The sequence below is a fragment of the Mesocricetus auratus genome, unplaced genomic scaffold (assembly GCF_017639785.1).
Source record: "Mesocricetus auratus isolate SY011 unplaced genomic scaffold, BCM_Maur_2.0 Super-Scaffold_100004, whole genome shotgun sequence".
Classification (NCBI taxonomy): domain Eukaryota; kingdom Metazoa; phylum Chordata; class Mammalia; order Rodentia; family Cricetidae; genus Mesocricetus; species Mesocricetus auratus.
Window position 1 is genome coordinate 41,644,708 of NW_024429189.1, and position 14,777 is coordinate 41,659,484.

Here is a 14,777-nt window from a genome sequence, read left to right on the forward strand (position 1 = left end):
CAAAATACATACCTGTCTAAGTTCCCATGATAAGTGAACCCTGTTCTTGGGTTTATGCCATTGAGTGACAGCTGAGTTAAGTTCCCTCTATTATAGTCACACCCCAAGATCTCTGCACTGTCCCATCGATGGGTTGACTGCCACCTCCACTCACTCAGCAGACCACTCTCCAGGGACAGCTGGATGTACACCTTCCTGCTGGTGCAGATGGAAGCTGGAGACTTCTTCTGGGACCACAGGGAAGGGTCCTTGCTAGAAAAGCTGAAGCCAGACCCGGCACACACTCTTCCTCCCTCCCCAGCCTCAACACCAGCTCTCACTTCCGCGCTGGCTTTTCCGTGGTCTAGTCTGAGGGATCAGGCTCTCTTCCATCTTCAGGCTTTTCTCGGAAGACTTCCTTCCGTTACGAGCCACGCTTGATGTTTTATTTGTTGGGACAAAGACTACAGATCTATATCTTCATGGACATGAGTCAGTGAGCACTCGAGGGTCCAGATACAATACACAGAAGGAGACTGGAGACGGTGAGTGCAGGAAATGCAGCAGTGTGAGATGCTCAAAGGCCACAACCAGCAGCTTGGTGTCATAGTGAACTTGTGACTTCAACACTTGGAGGGCCGAGGCAGGAGGGTCCAGACCACACAAGGTTTCAAATATATATTTTAAAGGCAAGTTTATACATGTTGAAACTGCTGGCCAGCCCTAACTAGAATGCAAGTCCCTCTCAGGGACGTACTCAGGGATGAGTACCTTTTGTACAGTGCTATAGCTCAGGGTCCGAGCTAGAGACTGGTCATGACATATGCCCTGCTTACTAGATGCACGTTGATGAGCCTCTGAGTCTTCCATCCTACCCTATATATCATCATCGTGTTTTACTTGAAGGCCAGATTTTTTTTAAGCAGAAATAAATTTCTTATCTTATGATACATACCTCAAGTAAATCATCTAATTTAGTTGATAAGTAAGCAATTTGAAAACAAAATCCTAGTTAGTTCATGAGAAGCACCATGGCCCATACGAGAGAAATGTGTGCAATTGCTGGGCCCCCAGAAGGCCGAAAGCACTGCGTGGAGGGAAGGGAAGTAAATTTTCTGCCCCAGAAATCTAGCAAAAGAACTCATTTGAGGACTGAAGTCTCAGAAAAAGGACCCAAGGAAGGAGGCAGAGAAGGGGAGGTCTCTTCTGAGGCCCAGAGATTAGGAGGATTTAGATCTCACTTAAGAAGAGCCGGTGATGGCTGGGTTTATGCTTTCACTTGATCGTGTTCCTGTGAACTTGCTGATGGGGAGGTCGGAAGGTGGTCATTTCCTGAGAGGATTCAGAAGCATTGAGGGCTATTCCCAGTTGAAAAGAGAGTAAATCCAATTCTTTTTCTTCTTCTTCTTCTTCTTCTTCTTCTTCTTCTTCTTCTTCTTCTTCTTCTTCTTCTTCTTCTTCTTCTTCTTCTTCTTCTTCTTCTTCGTGTCAACTTCTATTGAAATATGCTGTTGTCAAATCAAAAGGGGGATGGAGCCAGAATTTTACAACTCTGATGAAAGTGAAATAAAATCTTACCATCTTAATCAAAGCTTGTGCCACCTGAGTCAGCTCTCCAGCTCATCCCTTGGCGTTGGCGACTCAAGTGCTGGAGGTTAAGGGTTTGTTAAAGAAGATGGGTTTTGATTAAGTGTCACATTTAGTGCGATGGGACATGCTCTTTATCATTGCAAGGGAAGTGGGGGCCGAGGGAGTTTTGTAGCTAGTTCCCAATAAAAAGTAGGAGTCTAGGGGAATGCACACTTTTGCAGACGGCCTTGACCTTCTAAGGACCCAATGGATGTGTGAGTGTGAGAGTGTGCACACCTGTATGTGTGTGTGTTTGGAGAGATGGCAGGGGAAAAAAAGGAGCCTCCTGGCCTGTGCTAATGGGCGGGTTTCCTCACTTGGAGTTTGAAATACCATTGTCACACAAGGCTGTGGTGCTAAATTCGCCCTCATTCTTGAAGTGCCAGGCAGAGGTCTTCATTCCTTACTCTCCTTTGAAATATAAGCCACTGCTTACATCTGAAGGCAGAGAAGCAGAAGGAAGCTTTTCAAGTGTCCTACTGTTTCCCTCTCTCCAGAGGCTCCTGGCCTGCACCTAAGAAATGTAGCATGCCTCCTGAGCTGGGTTCTGACGAACTCGGCAGCAGAGAGAGAATGAAACACAGAAGCACCCAAGGCTGCTCTGGAGTGTTCATTCACGAGACAGGGAGATGGGGGTGATCATACTGAAGGAACGTATCTCCAAAGAGAACTCCCACCTAACGTCAAGCCCGTCTCCACACCAAACTTCCTACAATGTCACCTACACTGGGTCCATGACCTGCTCAAAGTCCTCCAGCAATTCTCCCATTGCCTACAGTGGAAGGCCTGTACCCCACGCTCACACCATACGCCCATTCTGAGCACTGGCAAATCCAACTATCTTCTCACTGTCTCCCAAACACCTGACTACTAGCCTTACCCAGGCCACTCCCTACCTGGAAAGCTGTGGTGTTTCTCTTCCCCATGGAGAGGGGCTACTCATCCGTCTTCCTCAGGCTGGAGGGTACCATTCCTGGTTTTTTTTTTTTTTTCGGTTTTTCGAGACAGGGTTTCTCTGTGGCTTTGGAGGCTGTCCTGGAACTAGCTCTTGTAGACCAGGCTGGCCTCGAACTCACAGAGATCCGCCTGCCTCTGCCTCCCAAGTGCTGGGATTAAAGGCATGTGCCACCAACGCCCGGCTTTATGGAAGGCTCAAACGCCCACTTACCATAACCTCAGCTACTTTTATTTAGTGCAGAATCTGAACTGAGAGCCTGCTTGGTACCTGGGATGGGATAGAACAAAACAGATCAGGATGTCTGCTTTAGTCCTGGGGCACACTGACAGCAAACTGAAACAGAGTGCAGAAGCAGGGGAAGGGGAGAGAGCAGGAACTCAGGTAGCTTGAGCCAGAGGCAGGTTGCTGGTTAGGAACCTATTAACTTCAGAGAGGTTATAAAGCAAGCCAATCAGATATCTGGGGAGAAAAGGCTAAAGCTGGGACCTTTGACCCAGCAGTCTCAGGTCTCCAAAGGCATGGTGCCCTCTCCCCAGTTTTCTGGTCTTTGGGAGGTGTGGTGATTTGAATGAGAATGGCCCCTTTAGGCTCATGTATTTGAATACTTGATACCCTGTTGGTGGAACTGTTTGGGAAGGATTAGGAGGTGTGGCCTTGCTGTAGGAGGTGTGTCACTGGTGGTAGGTTTTGAGGTTTTATTTTATTTTATTTTTTGGTTTGTCAAGACACGATTTCTCTATATTGTTTTGGAGGCTGTCCTGGAACTCGCTCTGTAGACCAGTCTGGCCTGGAACTCACAGAGCTCCACCTGCCTCTGCCTCCCGAGTGCTGGGATTAAAGGTGTGCGCCACCAATGCCTGGCAGCTTTGAGGTTTTAGAGGCCCACTCCAGCCCAGTCTCTCTCTCTTTCTGCCTCCTGCCTGTGGATCAGAATGTAAGCTCCCAGCTACCACTCCATAACCATGCCTGCCTGATAACCATGCTTGCCTGCTGCCATGTTCCCTGCCATGATGGTCATGGACTCTAACCCTCTGAAACTGTGAGCTCCAATAAGTCTTTCTTTCTAAGTTGCCTCAGTCATGGTGTCTGTTCACAGAAATAGAAAAGTAGCTAATTTCTTCTCTTGAGTGCTCTCCAGTCATCTGAGCTCTGGAAAAGAGTGTAGGTTGGGAAAAATAAAAAGAGAACCTTTGCTGTTGAATAGAGTATAAAAGTGTGTGTGTGTGTGTGTGTATGGGATCCCTAGCCACCCATACCTCCCCACCCCACACACATTCATACCTTTGCTTGGCTGACACCACTCCCCCTGCTAAGCAATGCTTGCTTCTTCCTGTGACCTCACCTGTTTCTATGACCCGGGACAGTTTTCCAGACTTATTCTCACTCCCACACCATCTAACCTTAAGGGTTTGAGTCCTTGTTCCCTACTTCCTACCAGTGTGACCATGGACAAGTTCTTCAGCCAGTCAGGGGTCTCAGCTGTCTCATCTGTAAAATGGGTTAGCATAATGTTGTTCTGTGATTGACTTCAGATTATCCGGGGCACGGGACTGAGTTCATCTCTGAAGCATACAAGTGCATCCTGACTGCTGGGTTTCATGCCCTGCTGCAAAATGCTGGCTTCCTCTTTCTTCCAGGAGTGCACCCTTCCACACATCTGCCCTCCCCACACGTGGTGGTGTTTCCTGTAGTTCTGCTTCTCCTTCTGACCACACTTCCTCTTTTAGCCACTCCCCATTTATGTCAGTTGTCACCATCCAATTTCTCATATCCAGCCACCTCCCACATCTCTCTGACTTACCTCCCCTATCCATTAACCCAGCAGTCTCGGTGCCCTCCAGCCTTCTTGACCTCACCCCCACCTGCTCCCACCTTCTTCTTGATCCTGTACAACTCTCCCTCAGTGTCCTCGGAGACTGACTCCAGAGTCCTCGGTGGATACCAAAATCTGTGGAGGCTCAAATCCCACATATAAGACGACGTCTGCATATAACCTAATCCTTCTGTATACTTTAAATCACCTCTAAATTCTCTAAATTGCTAGCATCATCCAATGCAAATACCCTGCCAATGGCTGTCCTATTGTGTTGGGGGGAATGATGACCAGGAAGAAGACAGCCTGTGTTTTCGGTGTAGGTGCAACCATTGGCCTAACAAGAAGGCCTGGAGAGTAACTGAGCCCCTGCAACAGTTACTGATCCTACACAGTGCTGTATCCATGCAGGTTCAGCTTCATGCTTGGCACCAGGAAACCTCAAGTTTTGCCTTTTGGAACTTTTTTCCTGGATGTTTTGATTGAGGGGTAGATCAAATCTGTAGATTCAGACCCCAAAACCTCAGAAGTGATATTTTGTTTATCATCTAACAAATAAAGCTTGCATGAAGATCAGAGTGCAAAGCTAGCCACACTAGTCAGCCATAGAGGCCAGGCAGTGGTGGCACATACATTTAATCCCAGCAGCCACACTAGTTAGCCATGGAGACCAGACAATGGTGGCCATGCCTTTAATTTTAGCACTCAGGAAAAGAGAGGCAGACAGATCTCTGTTAGTTCAAGGCCACCCTGGTCTACACGAAATTGATTCAGTCTAAAAGAGAAACAGAGCTCACACAAAGGTGATCTTAGCACTTGAGATCCCACGCCTTGAATCCCAGGACTAGAAAGGAACATAAGTAGGGAGGAGACAGAGTTCAGTGAAGTCTGAGATTTGGTGGAGTCAGATGCAGTCTGAGGACAGGATCACCCATTCGGTCTGAGCATTGGTAGAGGTGAGAGCTCTCTAGCGGCTGGTTGCTCTGCTTCTCTGATCTTCAGCTTTAACTGACTTTATCTGACTCTGAGATTTTATTTTATTTATTTATATTTTTGTTTTGTTTTGGTTTGGTTTTCGAGACAGGGTTTCTCTGTATTGTTTTGGAGGCTGTCCTGGAACTCACTCTGTAGACCAAGCTGGTCTCGAACTTACAGAGATCCACCTGCCTCTGCCTCTTGAGTGCTGCGATTAAGGGTGTGCGCCACCAATGCCCGGCTTTGAGATTTTATTAATAATACCAGTTAGAACTTGTGCTATATGTGCCTCCTACTCACACCTTCCCTTCCATCCTGTCATTGATTTCTTTCCTGGTCCAGGTGCTGGAGCATCTGGGATGTTACCATTGTCCCCTAAGAAGTAATCCCTGAGTAGGTACCTTCCAGCTGTCCCTACCCTCAGGGATCTCCCAGAGCAAAGAGGAAAGTAGCAGACAAAACCTGGAAGAGAATTTAGGCTAAGAATATGAGGAGAGAGGCCTGCCTAGCTCCAGGGCTTAGGGGCTGTCTCCAAACAGGGCTGGAGGAGACCCAGCAGGACTGCAACAGCAATGGACCTGAATGGACCCCAGGGGCGGACAGGGGATCCTAACCAGCTGCTCATTGCCTCAGGAAAGATTACCAACTCATTGTAACCTGACTTGCAAGGCCTCCCAGGCTCAGCACTTGCACAGCTCCTCTCCCCTCGGAACAGCCACTAAGCACACATCAGTTCCATACCTCACATCATTATATTGCTGATTTTGTGAGACTGCATATAACGTTACCTTTAACGTTTACTTGGTTACCAAAATAAGAACAACAAACAGCAAGTATTGACTATGATTTCTTTCAGGGTCATAGAGATAAAAACCTAGCCATGTGCTTGTTTTTAAATGTAGTGAAATGTTTGCCTGCTCAAAAGCTAGTGAGGAAGGGTATTCCATTGAGCACAGCGATCCAGCCTGGAGTCCCGGTATTTGAAAAGTGAAGGAGGAAGGATCAGCAAGGCTATCCTTGGCTATATAGTACTTTGGGCCAACTTGGGCTACTGAGACCTTGTATCAAAAAACAAACACAAATAAAAGTATAGTTTGTATTTCATAGCCACTGAAATAAATACTCAGCGTTTTATTTAGGGTTTCCACTGCTGTGAAGAGACACTAGAAGGGAAAGCATGTAATTGGGGCTGGCTTACAGTTCGGGACTTTAGTCCATTATCATCGTGGCAGAATGCATGGCAGCACACAGGCAGACATGCTGGAGAAGTAGCTTAGAGTTCTACATCCAGATCCACAGGCAGCAGAAAAGAAAGAAATGAGTCCTTGGGCCTGGCTTGAGACCTCAAACCCCACCCCCGTGACACACTTCCTCCAGTAAAGCCACACCCACGCCAGCAAGGCCACGCCTTCTAAGATCGCCACTTCCTATGAGCCTGTGGAGGCCATTTTCAATCAGACCACTACCCTCAGTGAGTTCAGTTTTGCCTTGTGTTTTGGAGCCCAGTCTGTTCAGAGCCAATTTCAAGGGTTTCTGCGGGATCCTGGCAGGTTTGTTGTCTTGGTGCGAAGCTTAAGTGTCTGAGCCTGAGGAACTCTGCTCGTGTCTGTCAAGCTGCAGGTCAGGTCATGTGAAAGACATTTAGGATGTAAAGTTGGCAGGATTCAGTGAAAGACCTGGTGTTGTGTAGAGAGAGGACTCCAGGGAGAGTCTGGGTGACCAATGGAACCGTTCCCCAAGGACATGTGAAGGGGGAAAAATTAAAGCAAGAAGGAATACGGGTTGGTCTGAGCACATTAACTTTAATGGTAACACATTAAGGTTAAAGGTGCCAGAAAAAAAAAAACAAGTGAAGGTGTCCAGACTTTGCATGAATGGGTCTGAAAGTGAGAAGAGGTCCCTAGGATGACCCACAGTCACTCTATGAGCTGTGACAAACAAACCCAAATTGTGGACTTGTGAGGGGCGAGGGGCCGCCAATACCATGCCTTTTCTACAACCCTCAGGAAGGCAGATCATCCCTTCATATTATATGTGAAATTGGGCCTCAGGGAGGTGAAGGAACCGACCCAATACCATGCAGATATTGGTCATGTCACTCCACCCTGCTGTGAACATTTCAGTTTGGAAGATGGGATGGAACAGGAAGTAATTGATGCCTTGAGACAGGAGGTAAAGGTTAAGGTTGCAGAAGGAATAGTTCTTCAGGGAATGTCTAAGATTTCCAGAGTCCATGGAGGAGAAACAACCAGGCAAGGAGAAGAACACGAAGAGGATCCTGTCCCAGATGGATTGGGGAGGCTGGAAGGAGGACAAGGGACTGCCACGGTGGCACTGGAGGCCTTTTGAACACCCAGAGATAAGTTAGCTTGGCTCTTTCAGGGTGATAGGAGCACATGGGGCTATCTTGACATCACCCCTTTCTCCAAGCTGGGTATCATTGCCCCAACTGCATCCCCACCAAGTCATCTGTGGCCCAGAGTAGCTCAGGAGTGGTGGTCCTAGTGAGGACAAGGTTAGGGCAGTGGGTGTCATGAGGGACAGGAGACAGATTTTGAAGTTCAGCAGAAGATTGCCTTTCAGGTTGTTTGACTGGAAGGAAATGAGGAAGACAGTGTTGTCTGGAGGGGAGGAAGTTTATCAGGGACCCTAGGAATTGAAAGAACCTCAGCCAGGGACCAGACAATAGCGAATTACCCACCCGGTATCTTGCCGGCCGATCCTGCCTTACCAAAGCACCAACTGTGAACTCCAGCCTGAATTCCCTGTACCCCATCTCACTATTTCCTCAAGAGGTGACAATTATGTCAACTCTGCAGAAAGAAGGGAGCCAGGCAGGCAGTTTGCTCCAAAATACTGCTGTTGCCATGTAGCCTGGAATGTGATACTCAGCAGCCAAAACGCAGGCAGCTGAGAGTTCAGACCCAGCACACTCAGAGGGTGTCGCTTCTGAGATGCCCTCTAATCAGGAGGCAGTTTTAAGGCTCTCATACATGGCTCACACCCCAAAAACTCTCTCCTTTATCAAAGTAACATAGGCTTCTTCGAAAGCCCGTCTAAAGAAAAATTAAAACCAAGCAGTTAAGGGCATGTACTGCTCTAGCAGAAAATCTGAGTTCTTTTCCCAGCACTAATTATGGTGTCTCACAACTGCCTATAACTCCAATCCCAGGAAACCTCCTACTGGCCTCCCTGGGTACCTGCACCTATGGTCACACGCACACCTCCCCGACCCCACACTTTAAAATAAAACAAAATCTTTAACAATTTTTTGAAAACATGGATGTCCAAGCTCATAGGCTATATATGCATGCCTGCATGTTGACTTAGGTAGAAGGCAAGCTTGCTTCTCTTATATACCTTACCATACACTCAGAAAATACACATCTCATTAAGAAATGGACTCTCTTACAGTGAACATGTCTGAGTAAACAGAACTCGTGCTCACCATTCTGCCTTTCCACGTGACAGGTTGGTTTTGCGAATTGCCTTCGTTAGACTTGCCGTTTCCTGGATTACTGGAGGGATCAAGTGTTTGTCCATATCTTAGTGGGTGAGTTTTAGTTCCTCTCTCATCAATCTGTCATTTTAGGTCCTTTGTTCAGGAAATGGTTGGCTCTTAAGCAATCCCCTACTGTCAATTTTGGCTGCAGTGTGTTTACTTTCTTCTGGGCTCACCTGACAATGCAGTCTCTTCAGTTACGCTTCTCTGCTGCAGAGCAGCGTGGCCCCCTCTCTAGGCAACATCTGGCGGCATCACTTTTCAGTGACAGCTGAGCCTAAATAGACCTTGCTGCTCTTTCAGTGTCTATGAGAATTACAGAAATAGGTCACTGAACCTTTTTAAGAATAGAATTGACACATTTCAGGAAAGCATTTTTTTTCTTTTCTGCTGAGATAGCATACGGTACAAAATGAAGCAATCTCCCGGGGTAGAACTTTCAAAACCCTCTTTTGGATTTATTTACATTATGAGTCTAACTGCTTTGCATGTGTGTGTTGGAGGTATTTGTACCACAAGTGGGCCTGATACTGGAGGAGGTCAGGACAGGGTGTCAGATGCTCTCGGCTATGAGTCACCATGTTGGTGCTGGAAACTGGTTGAAACTAGGTCCTCGGCAAGAACAAGTGCTCTTAACCACTGAGCGCCTTTGCAGGCCCCAGAGGTAGAAGGCACCTGGCGCTACATTTAAGCATTTTTTTTTCCCCAACATAAAGTTTCTCTGTGTAACAACCCTGGCTGTCCTGGTACTCACTCTGCAGACCAGGCTGGCCTTGAACTCACAGAGGACCACCTGTCTCTGCCTCCCCAGTGCTGGGATTAAAGACATGTGCCACCACTGCCGAGCACATTTAAACATTTTTAATGATACTGAGTGACATACTGCGCCCCATGTGTTTCTTTGCTAAGAACAACCCATACAGCTAGGTACCTGGACGGATGAGACAGTTCTGAGGCGTGAACAATTCCTTGTGAACCCCTGCCCAACCATTTGGCAATGGCTTTTGATGGAAAAAAAAGTCACATAATCAACTGTGGGCAGTATTTTACTCTATGACAAAGTCAAGATCTTACTTACCCGTGAAGATACAACACAGCCCACCAGATCAAGTTTGGACAATTATCAAATACATGGTTGCATTATAAGGGATAAGGCTGCCTTGTCACCTCCAAGTAGCATCATTCCAATTCTTCCAAGGACTTGGCTTGTTGGGCTTAGACAGCCATATTGTGTTTTACCCAAGGCTCCTTAAGACCAGCCAGAGTCCCAGTTGTGTTCTTGAGAGGCTGTTTGTGACCCACCATCTTTAGAAAGTTCTCCCCAGCTGTGGTCCATCTCCTCCTCACACCAGCATTGCTCTGTTTCTTTCAAAGGTCCACCAGCTTCAGGGGGAGTTCTCATGTCTCCTCGAGGTTACCCAGGAGCCTCTCACACCTCTATACTTGAGTCCAGTGCAGAGATGAGCATGGTCAGCTGATTAGGAAAGCCAAGCCTCGGGTGGCCGTGAGAAAGACGTTGATTCCAAGAGCAGCAGTAGAAGATGCACGAGGGTCTGTCCCCGGAAGGGGAGGTGAGTGTGAGGGAGGGTCTCTGCAGGCTGGAACAAGGTAAGCTGAGTGTTCGGAAGGTCTGGCTACAGGGAAGGACGTGTTGTGTGATATCCAGTCAGCAGCCCCAAGTTGAGCACATTCGAGAACACAGGCACCAAGGGAGTGAGGAGTCAGAGACCCTGATGTGGCATTTCTAACAGGGACATACAGTCTGACTGTGCTATGTGCATCCATCCATTCATAAGCATGCAACGGGCGCTTACTTTGCTTGAGATCTTGCTGTGGACGCTGGATTAGTATCGTGGATCAAAGGTGTTTCCATTCAGATGGGAGGGGTCCAGCCTGTGTGAACAAAAACCAACGGAGACAATATCTTTAAAGTTCATTTTCCATGCTGATAACTGTTTTTGGAAAACGATACAGCCTGTGGAAATCTGTGACCAGGAAGGATGTTTCTAAGGCAATCCATTCCACTGCAGACCTCAAAGATGAGACGGTTCCAATCAAAGATCTTGGACAGAACATTCTAGTTAGATAATGGAGTTTCAGCAAAGGCCCTGGGATAGGAAAGCTCTCTACACACCTCAGGAACAGAAAGAGGACCACTATGGCACCGCCAAGAGTTAGTTCCGCATATCCAGGTGGCATTCTGACTTGTCTGTCTCCTAACCTTGAAACTTTATCTTTGGTTTCTAGATACCCTGGGTTCTGCCTGTATCTCTTTTCTCTTTCTCTTCAGACCAGCTGCAACCGGAAGTGACATTAATAGACGTAAAAGCCCACCTAGGGTGTGAGAAGGAGCTAATGCCAGTTTAAGTCACTGCAGAAACAGACTGGGGAGAAACTCTGAGGCCAGCCCGGCTCCCCTTTTCATGGTAGTGGTTCTTAAGTACTTTGACCCATGAACCCCTTCAGAGATCAGACTTATGAAAATTACACATATTGAATATTCCATATGCACCTTCAGAAGGGTTGGCGGCAATGTGAGCAAAACTGAGCAGGACTCTCCTAGGTCCCTTCGGCAGCTCTTGTTATGCTAGACTGTTTTCTCAAAAGACAGGACAGAGGTGCAAAATTCACCTTATAAACCGGAATCAGCCTTCAACCACCAGTTCTTATGACCTTTTCATATTCAAGAGAGACACACCTACACAGGACAAAATGAAAGGTAATGGTGGGAAAACATGTCTACACAGTAGCTCTTACTTTGCAACCCATGGACCATCCTACCCCGTTGGCATGCTTTGCACACCGGCAGGGCTGACGTTTATATGTGGGGAAACTAAAGGGCAGAAGGCCAAGTAGGGGCCTGCAGTAACTGGGCCAGCTGGTGACTGCCCTGGAATGGAAACCTGCGTCTTGTCATTTCCTGCTGCAAGCTGCTGCAGAATCTCAGGGCAGGGCAGTCAGCACTGCCACCCCTTTCCTTCTCTGGCCCATATTTACCCCTGGGCCTGGTGACATCCCTGCAAAGGCAGTCTCTACACACACTGTGACCTTCCAGTGAGAATGTAAATATGGGGGGCAAATACTTTCCGAGGTGGGGAGCAGAAACACGGAGCTTGCCTCCAGAGTCGAAGGTTGTGACGATGAGGGAAACTTCCCAGAGGGATGTCTTCTTGGTTGGTTATATCTTGAGTCATTTCCTTTATCTTTTGAAGACTTAGTGTTTCTTGCAAGAAACAAACCTTGAGGACCGCCACCTAGTGGCCTGCACCATAAGGATTGACATTCATTTTCCCTACTGTTCCACCGGGTTGCCTTGCCTAGAAAACCCTATTTCTTGCTGTTCACCAGGGTAAACTCCAAGTGGATCAGGTATCCTGATGTGAAACACGAAACCACGGGACTGTTAGGGGGAAACTTGGGTGGATTTATTTATACCCTGGTTGTGGGGGAAGTCCATGATTCAAAATTTCTGTGTAAGACACCTGCCATTCCAAGTTACAGGGGTGACTCGAGGCTCAAGACTCACCTTCCCCAGCCAGTACTAAGGATGACTTAACCTGGGCTCATGTCCTCCAAAGAGATCAGATGAGAAACCAATTAGGTTGGTTGGACCCATTCCCCATGTCACCTTCTTAGCAGATTTAAAAAGAGGCCTTATAGTTGTGCCTCACAAAGGGAGACAGTCTATTCGTCATGGTGATATATACCTCCGTCCTCTCTAGACCAATGCAGGAGGATGGCTTGGACTCCAGAGTCTTAGAGCACCTTGACAATACAAAAAGAGAAAGTTGAGGGGACATCATTAAGTGTCACAAGACATAAAGCCCCATCTGAGCCAAACCTAACACTTAAATGTTTTCTAAGGAGAAATAAGACGTGTAAATGCAATACAAGTAAAACATTAATAAATTCAACAATCTTATTCAGAAATGATTGCCTCCCAAGGAAATTAAAAGGCTGTGAGAAAGTTCTTATAAAATCTATCCTGGGTACAATTTTATCTGTGATATTGGTGATATGAGGGACATTTAAATATTGGAGAAAATGTCACAACTTGGTAGGAAATCAGGCAAAAGGCATAGATAGTTTACAGTAGGTGCTGACTGGAACCACACTAGCCTATCAATTCGCCGGGGTCAGAAGCTTGGCGATGCACTGTTAGCACGGCTGCAGGGGAAGGGGCCTCCTCTTCATGAGTGGGAGTGAAAAGGGTATACTCTCTGTGGGAGGAACTTGGAAACATATAGTAAAACCACTATGTACTTACCTTTGACCCAGCAATCCTAACTCCAGGAGTTTGTCCTGCAAGTATGTGTCCACGAAATAAGACACCTTTAAGGTCGTTCATGGCAGACCATCTGTCACAACACAATATTAGAAGCTCAGTTTCATGAGATCTACTAGGATAAATGGTGAATCGTCCCCACGGTAAAGAGCCACAGCTGAAGGGGACGGGCAGAGGAGTGCTTCTGTGATATAGTAAATGCAGAAAAAACGAAGAGCAGATGTGGCACACTATTCTTTATATACATAAAAGGCATTCAGGAAAAAATAAACTAAAGCTCAAAGTGTCACTATGAAACCCACTTCTTTGTACAATGGATATGAACTAGTTGTTCAAAGAAATAAACCAACACTAATAAAAGTAGATGCATGTAGGGATTGGGAGGAGCCCAGTTAGGAGGAAAGAATGAGGCTAGAGGGAGACTAGTGAGATACCTTTACATTTACATAAAATATAACATAAAAGTGACCAGGCGGTGGTGGTCCACGCCTTTGATTCCAGCACTTGGTGGCAGAAGCAGGTGGATCTCTGTGAGTTTGAGGCCAGTCTGGCCTCAAGGTTTCTCTGTGTAACAGCCCAGGACATCCAGGGCTGTTACACAGAGAAACCTTGTCTGGAAAAACAAAACAAAACAAAAACAAACAATACATATATATATGTAATATATGTATCTATGTACATATTACATGTATATGTTATATATAATAAAAGCTTTCTATTGCCGGGCGTTGGTGGCTCACGCCTTTAATCCCAGCACTCAGAAGTAGAGGCAGGCGGATCTCTGTAAGTTCGAAGCCAGTCTGGTCTACAGAGCGAGTTCCAGGACAGGCTCCAAAAATAAAGAGAAACCCTGTCTCAACAAAACAAAATAAAACAAAACAAAACAGAAAAGCTTCATATTTGAAATAACTCTCTTAGGGTCTTACAAAAAGATTCATTTTATTAGTTTTTTTAGATTTAGTATACATATGTAAGTCTGTGTCCAGATGTTAGCATGTCCATGGAGGCTAGAGGTGCAAGATTACCTGACTCTGGGATCTGCAGTTACAGGCAATTGTGAGCTACACAACATGGGTTCTAGGATTTGAACTCAGGTCCTCAACAAGAGTTAGGAATGCACACCTTTAATCCCAGCACTTGGGGAGGCAGAGGCAGGTGGATCTCTGTGGGTTCAAGACCAGCCTGGTCTACAAGAGCAGTTCCAGTACAGCCTCTAAAGCCACAGAGAAACCCTGTCTCGACGTCTCGACCCCCCCAAAAGAGAGTTATCTCTTCAGTCCTCATATTCTAAATTGCTTAACATGTAAAAGGTGTAAAAAAAAGACAAATAAAAAAGGAAAAATATTAAATGAAAATAGAAAAAATAAAGAACTTAACTGTATATGAATTGATGATAGACCCACAAAGGAGAAAACACCCAATTCAAGAATACAGTATTCTGAATCCACACCTTCAGAAAGATATAGCTTAAGAGCAACAGAAATAAAGAGTTTTGAATGTTTTTAGAAGGTGTTGATCTGGGAATGACACTGGAGTAGTAATTCTGAAGGCATTTAGGGCAATTACAGGATAGAATATAAGATTAAATATGTTGCTGCTGACAGGAAGTAAGCATTGTGGAGGGAAAATGTCAAAT

General features: G+C 46.3%; 1 long non-coding RNA gene across 1 annotated transcript; it reads right to left on the reverse strand.

Moving 5' to 3' along the window:
• Window positions 1-9,702: 9,702 nt before the first annotated feature.
• LOC121140181 lies at window positions 9,703-12,289 on the reverse strand. The gene is made up of 2 exons (XR_005876987.1): window positions 11,488-12,289; window positions 9,703-10,749 (listed from the first exon to the last, which is right to left on the reverse strand). It is a non-coding gene; the product is annotated as an uncharacterized LOC121140181 (long non-coding RNA).
• Window positions 12,290-14,777: the final 2,488 nt, after the last annotated feature.